Source organism: Ictalurus punctatus, chromosome 20 (assembly GCF_001660625.3).
Source record: "Ictalurus punctatus breed USDA103 chromosome 20, Coco_2.0, whole genome shotgun sequence".
In the NCBI taxonomy this organism is placed as follows: domain Eukaryota; kingdom Metazoa; phylum Chordata; class Actinopteri; order Siluriformes; family Ictaluridae; genus Ictalurus; species Ictalurus punctatus.
The window spans coordinates 1,617,697-1,625,226 of NC_030435.2; the positions used below are offsets into that span (position 1 = coordinate 1,617,697).

At 38.5% G+C, this 7,530-nt stretch overlaps 1 protein-coding gene across 2 annotated transcripts in view; it reads left to right on the plus strand.

The window, feature by feature from the left end:
* Positions 1–3,531: 3,531 nt before the first annotated feature.
* cdh6 (cadherin 6) overlaps positions 3,532–7,530 on the plus strand; it is a 32,969-nt gene continuing 28,970 nt past the window's right edge. The window contains exons 1-2 of one of the 2 annotated variants that reach the window (XM_017496320.3): positions 3,580–3,676; positions 6,726–6,901. The gene's annotated coding sequence lies outside the window, so the exon portion shown is untranslated. Of the gene's footprint in view, positions 3,677–6,725; positions 6,902–7,530 lie in introns of both variants that reach the window. The other variant, XM_017496319.3, reaches the window with a different exon arrangement.

The following is a 7,530-nucleotide window of genomic DNA, read 5'->3' on the forward strand; positions in this document are numbered from 1 at the left end:
AGTCCTGCTGTATTTGGCAGCTTTTACACTATAAAGTATTTTATTTCCAATCAGCAATATATTTACCAGAAATGACTTGAAATTAGTGTATACTTACCCACTATATGTGTACTTTGTGGGTTAATTACCATACTGTAAAATATTGTTACAATCGGAGAACGTATAGGAAGACGTCTTTAAATACTAGGTTTACCAATATTTACGGAGACGTTAAAGCTTAAATACATTACAAGCAATACTCGGTGCAAACTTTGTAAGTTGGAAATATTAGTAGATAGTAACTAATAGTAACTAAGTGCATAATTCTTTCTATTTTCAGGCGAATGTTGAATAATTGAGAAATTTTACAGAAATTGTATTATAGGTTTAAACCTAGCTGCTACTGTGCAATATTTACTGAGATATTAATGCTTAAAGATCTTAAACGCAACACTTGGTGCAAACTTTCTATGTTGGAAACATTAGTAGATAGTAACTATTAGTAACTAAGTAGTAACTAATAGTAACTAAGTGCGTAATTCTTTCTATTTTCAGGCGAATGTTGAATAATTGAGAAATTTTACAGAAATTGTATTATAGGTTTAAACCTAGCTGCTACTGTGCAATATTTACTGAGATATTAATGCTTAAAGATCTTAAACGCAACACTTGGTGCAAACTTTCTATGTTGGAAACATTAGTAGATAGTAACTATTAGTAACTAAGTAGTAACTAATAGTAACTAAGTGCGTAATTCTTTCTATTTTCAGGCGAATGTTGAATAATTGAGAAATTTTACAGAAATTGTATTATAGGTTTAAACCTAGCTGCTACTGTGCAATATTTACTGAGATATTAATGCTTAAAGATCTTAAACGCAACACTTGGTGCAAACTTTCTATGTTGGAAACATAAGTAGATAGTAACTATTAGTAACTAAGTAGTAACTAATAGTAACTAAGTGCGTAATTCTTTCTATTTTCGGGCGAATGTTGAATAATCGAGTGATTTTACAGAAATTCTAACACTGTTATCAACTGTACTTACATGTATGCAAGAATGTAATACATGAGACACTTTAGTAGCGCTTATTACAAATTAAAACTTATGAACCAAGAATAACTTATAAGTTCTACATTGTTTAACTATTCATTTATGACCGATTCAAAAGCGCTTCCTTATAAATATATCACGCATACCTATAACGTGTGACTATTCAAAACTGAGTAATTTAACAATTTATTTTTAATGAAATTTGGTGTGCTTTGTGTGCAAAGTCGAACTCTGTTATCATCCTCGTACTGTAACTTCCATCTTTCTAGAACGTTTCCACGTTCATGCTTTGGGAATAAGGAAATTGCACAAAACTTATTCTGGAATGTTTATAGATAACAGGATGTCCCAGGGCTGTTTTCCTAGGAAGTGGCAGAGATGTGAACAGACGATTTTGGGTGAAATAGACTCCCATTATTGACTATATGTGAAGTATAACTCCAGTGCAAAACTAAAGAAGGTAGAACATTTTTCACTATAAATTATTTCTTTTCTTTTTTTGCCTACCAGTCCACTTTTGCTCTGAGTTTCGTCATTGCTGTGGCTCTCACAGCACATGAAATGTTTATTATAAGTTAAAAAAAAAAAAAAAAAAAAAAAAAAGAAATAAGTACAGACGGAGGACGGACTCGGTTATAAGACCGGACGATCCAGGACACTATAGAAACTTTATGTCCTAAAGCACTGCAGTGCATATCCTTCACTGTGTCTCCTTCACAGAGCTATACGGTGAATCCTAATGAATCGTAGCGCAGACTCAAAGCGAGACTTTTAACATAAGGACTGTCTGAGACTCTCACCCGACCCACTCCTCCCTTCTGACGGAGCGTGTTGATGCGCAGGTGTGCGGTTAACCCACTGCGCCCTGTCCTTCTGATTGTTGCAAACAGCTTTAAAAACGTCCCTGACATTCGGCACGCAGTCCTGGGGACATGCCAGGAGACAGAGTAGATGTCGGATGCAGATATAGAGCTCATGAGCATGTCTCCATATTCTTTTCAGCTTCAGGCTCGGTGCATGAATTTTGCAGCCTGTAACTTGGCCACTGTTCAGTCTCAGTTGCTCTGCAGCACGCAGCAACGGCTTGAGAATATAGATCGAATATTTCGTCACATTCTGCTCGCACTATGGACTGGACCAGTGAACTATGGATTTTTTTATTTGTTTTAATTTTGCAGGAAAACAAGAAAGGGCATTTAAATAAATCTCACTAGGTCTGCATTTTAGGTGCCATATTGATGCAAAAAAAAAAAAAAAAAAAGCTGACAAAATCCTGTGTTGCAGAATCTGTTTGTGGCCATCTTTGATCATTTTTTTTAGCTTCTGCATCACTGGGAAGCTCTTTCTATTTTCTAAGCCCTATTTCATGCTGGTTTAATCGGAAATTTAGCTGATAAAAACCCATGTGTTTTGCTAATTTGGTTAGACTTAAACCAATTTATTTTTCCATTTGATATTTCCACTTAACCCACTTTGGTCCAACAATCTCCTCCCGGCATATATGCAATTCCTCGTCCCATTTCCTACATCCTGTTTTTGTGGACATTGATTATTTACGTCAAACTAAAGGGGCGACTTCCTCCCGACGTCCAATTGAATACAACAGACGGGATTATTTTCCATTGGCCAAAGAAGCGTTAACTCGACAGTCTGAAGGAAGACCTTTGAACGTTGAAGGGAGTCATGAAGACGGCCTCGATCGAGCCAAGTGGAGAATAATGTGCATAAGAATAAGATTTTGTCGCGTGTTGTAAAAATATTTTTTTTTGGGTCGTACATCGTAAAAGAATTCTTTGGTCACAACACTAGTTATGAAGGTCATGGGTAGGGTTTGGAAAGGTTGGCGCCGGATATCCGTTTTCTACACCGCTTATCGTACTGGGTCGGGGGAACCTGGAGCATGAGGTACACCCTGGATGTGGTGCCGGTCCATCGCAGGGAACATTAACACACACATTCACACACCCATTCATACACTACTGATTTAATTTGGACACGCCAGACAGCCTACCATGCGGGTCTTTGGACTGGGGGAGGAAACCGGAGTACCCGGAGGAGACCCCCGCAGCACGGGGAGAACATGCAAACTCCGCACTCACAGGCCCGTGACGGGAATCGAACCCCGGACCCTTGAGGTGTGAGGCGAAAGTGCTGTTTTAATTTCATTCGTACAGAAATCGAACTAAACTCAAGCACACCCAAGTTTCAGGTTCAGATCAGGTTTGTTATTTCTGCACTCCTGCCATGATTGGGAAACCACTGCCCACAGACGCTTAATCTCCATTGGACACTGAGCCAACTAATACGTTTTTCCCTTTCACCTGAAAGGTTTCGACAGTCCCCTGGCTATAACTGAAATGAAACGGGTGAAAGCTCGCAATAAAATCATTTATCACGCTCGCTTTAAAGATTTACTTTCGAAACTACTTTCCCAGTCCTTTCTCCACGGCGCCTCGGTAATGGAGACGCGGGGTGACAGGCCAGCCAATCAGCGGCCGCGCTGGGTTTTTGTTGACTCCGCCTTCTTCTCATTCTCCAGAGCGAGCCGTGGATGAGGCGCACGAGCGGCACCCGCGCGCGACACTTTTCTCTCGCCCAGTCAACGGATTCACACAGCAGAGTAACGGTAACGGACCGCGAGACGGTGAGTCCTCCCGGGTTTTATTCACTTTTACACCTCTATATCGGACAAATCTCAGCTTTAGATAAACGAAAGAGATATCTGTTATTTAAAAAATATATAAATATATGTATTTAAAAGAAAGAAAAACAGCTTAATAAAACATCAGTTCTGGTGATGGGGTTGCGTGCGCGTGAGTCCTTGTGTGTGCGTGTGTGCGCCGCACGCGCGAAATCTCCAATACTGAGTTGTTATTATTATTATTATTATTATTATTATTATTATTATTTTGTGTAGAAATGAGTGCCATAATCATATATTTGGGACGTGAAATAAAGTGTTAATTCAAGTCTGTACGCGTTAATAACACCTTATGTGTTAATTCAGCAATGTCAGAGTGTTCGTTCAGAGCTGTGAGGGTTAATAACGCGTTATAATGCGCCGTTACAATACAGCAAGAGTTCATTATTGTATAGAGTTCATTATAGAGTTAAATTAACCCTAACACCACTGAATTTACACTTACAGTCCTGTATTGGCTCCTGGTGATGAATTCACTCATACAGGGTTAAAACTATTCAATTCAATAACACACACACATATGTATGTATATATATATATATATATATATATATATATATATATATATATATATATATATATATATCAGCCTATAGAGTTCATCATTACTGTCCAGAATTAACACCTATAAAGTTAAACCATCCCACAGTCCTGAACAGTGTGGATATACAGTCATTCAGGGTTAAAGACTACTGACTTACTGAGTGCTGTAATACTTTTTTTTATGTAGAAATAGATCACTTTTAATCACTCTAAGGTGTGGAATTCAACTCTGTAAGCATTAATAAGTCTGTACTGTGTTGGTTCGAGTGTTAATTCAATGCTTGTGAGGGTAACCAGTGCCGTAAGGTGCTTCATTCCTCACAATGTGCCAGAACAATACAACACCTTTATTTATTTATTTATTTATTTATTTATTTATTTAATGTTAATAGTGCGTACTGATTTCCAGATCAACGAGCCCTTACGCTACCGAATTAACCCTTTGCCGTCTTGTGTTAGCACCCAGGGTTAATCCGAATCGGATTGAGTCACACGGGGTCATTCGTTAGCAAGACGTATTCCACAGCGAGTGTCGAATCAGCGTTTCCTCTCCTGTAGGGCTAATAATGATAGAGTCGATGTAGAAGTTCATGTTTAGAATGAACACGTATAGAGTTCAAACATCCCTGAGAGAGCAGAATTAGTGTGAGAACTTCTGAGGTAACTGTTTGAGTTTGTGTAGAGTGTTGAGGCAGCGGTTAGAATAATGTATAGGGTTAATTGTGATGGAGTTAATGTACAGAATTAACACCTATGCATAATCGTATGGAATTAAAGTTGAATTCAGTTATACGGGGGTTAAAATGATAGAAATACCTCACTCTTGCAGACTTCGGATGCTCACTTGAGATGTCTAAGACTTGCATATGTGTAGGGTTTTATTTTTTGCTCTGAATATTTATGACGTTTGTTGTATTTTTGTCCTTTTTTTGCTACTCTTATATAATTATATGGGTATACATGATATGGAGAATCTGCGACACACCTGTTTTTCGATGAAATATAAGTGCATTTCAGAGAGAGAGAGAGAGAGTATGTGTGTGTGTGTGTGTGTGTGTGTGTGTGTGAGTTAGCGAGCCAGCTCCTTTCTAAATATCATTTTAAATACAGGAGCTGAGGCGAAAAATCTGCAAAATCCAGGATTTCTATAAATAGGGTTTATATCACAGATGAGAAAAGAATCGAGTTTTTTTTTTTTTTTTTTTTTTTACGCATCGCAGTTCGTCCGCAAAATGGCTGCCTGAAACTTTATAATCTGTTCGAACTACTTACAAATGTCAAGTCACGGAACGTTACAGTGATATAACGAACAATAAACGCTACGTTAAGGCTAGAACCTGGAGCAGATTAACGTTAAGATTATTACGTTTCGCTGTGTTTGGAAAGGATGAAAACACGAGAATCGGTTTCGAATCGGATCGGATCGTTTGGCCCGTAAAGATTCCCCAGGCGTAGTATTTCGAAGTCTAAATGGACTAAAGACGTTAATGCGCGGGTGTGGACCGAGGCGATAACGCAATCCAGTAAGTTAGCGAGGTATAATTTATCATTACGTGTTTTAATCGTGAGCACGGTTGAATCCTCGACTCTGATTGGCCGGCTGCAAATCGCGGGTTTATCCGATCGTATTTTCTGATATATGTTTCTATAGTAACGGCTCGTTAGCGAGGATTATTTCCGTTGTGTTTTTGTTGTGTCGTTTACGTCGCTCCGTAACGTCCCGAGATGAAGCTGTAACTTCTCTGACGTCCTCGGAACTCAGGAGTTCACGCTTTTCTCTGTGAAGACAGTTTTTCAGAAAAAAAACCTGCGTGCTTATAGGTTTCGTGGACGTTAAACCTAACTATAAAAGTTGCTTTTTAACACGTAAGAATTGTAAACGTTGACCAAGTGCTGCGGTGTAGGAGGAATAGAACACTTTGAGACGCGCTGTGGTAGGAAATGACGTGACTTCGCTGTGATAACGGTGAACTCATCACGCCACTGCATCATGGATTATTTTCCTACGACACAGCGTTGTATTCCGTACGTTTTCGTTCTGTTGTTTATCTAAATGCTTCGAATGTTGAGTTACTGCTTGCGGAGTAACGCTGTACGAGTGTACTCAGTACCGAGGTTGGACCGGGGCTCGTTTACGACTGATTCGGAGAACTTTCAATTCCACACTAGATCCATGTACGCTAGCTATAGGCCTAACGCTGCTGCGAAACATCTGGATCGTACTGTAATGGAAACGTGAGATTAGTGCATCCCTAGTGGTCTACACTCTGTGTGTGTGTGTGTGTGTGTGTGTGTGTGTGTGTCCAAGCACCCGCATCGGAGCATTTCAGAACCTGTCTCGATGAGGCTCTTACGTTTTTTAAGAAACAGAGACTGAGAGCTGCGCTTGATTTCTGTACCAGTGTGTGTGTTCAAACAAGTGGAAAAGTGTGTGTGTGTGTAATTATAGCACGAGCTTCAGAGATAAGCGAACGCTTTACGGTAGCGACCTGCTCCGGAGGGCGGGGCACACCTTATACCTGGACGTCTGAAAACTCCCGAGTTCAACAAGTTCTCCAGTTTAAAGAGACGTTTATGATTTCATAAGAATCCGGAGGAAAATATCGACGAGATGCTAAATCACAGGTCAGTGAGTAAATAAATAAATAAATAAAACTATATTAAACTATAACGTCATAATAAATCAGTTCGGCCGATTTCAGCTTTAATTGGCCTCGGATGTTTTTAAGAAGGGGTTTTTTTTTTTCCAAGAAGAGCGTTCGGGAAGACCTGGGGACGTGCACAACCATGTACAGTATATAGAACAATAGTATATATATATATATATATATTTTTATATATATATATTTATATTTATATATATATGTAGAGCGATATATATATCGTGAAGTGTTTCATCACGATTACAATAAGAAATTGTCAGAAGGTCCACTCCCTTTCATTTTTATTTATTTATTTATTTTCTAAGGGCAAGACGCTTCAGGTTCATCGCTTTTGAAAAAATAATAATAATAATAATAATTAATTATTTAATAAAGACACTTTTTTTTTTCTTTTTTAAACCGCAAATGAGTCTTTTACCGAAAAGTTTTAATGTTTTAAAACTTTAAAACATTAAAAGTTTTAAAAGGGAGGGGGGGGGGGGGGGGGGGGGTCTGAAAATAATGTTTTTTTCCCACGTACAATATTTGAAAAACGTCACTCTAACACGATTTAACGACGTCTATTTATATTTACATTTATTCATTTACATT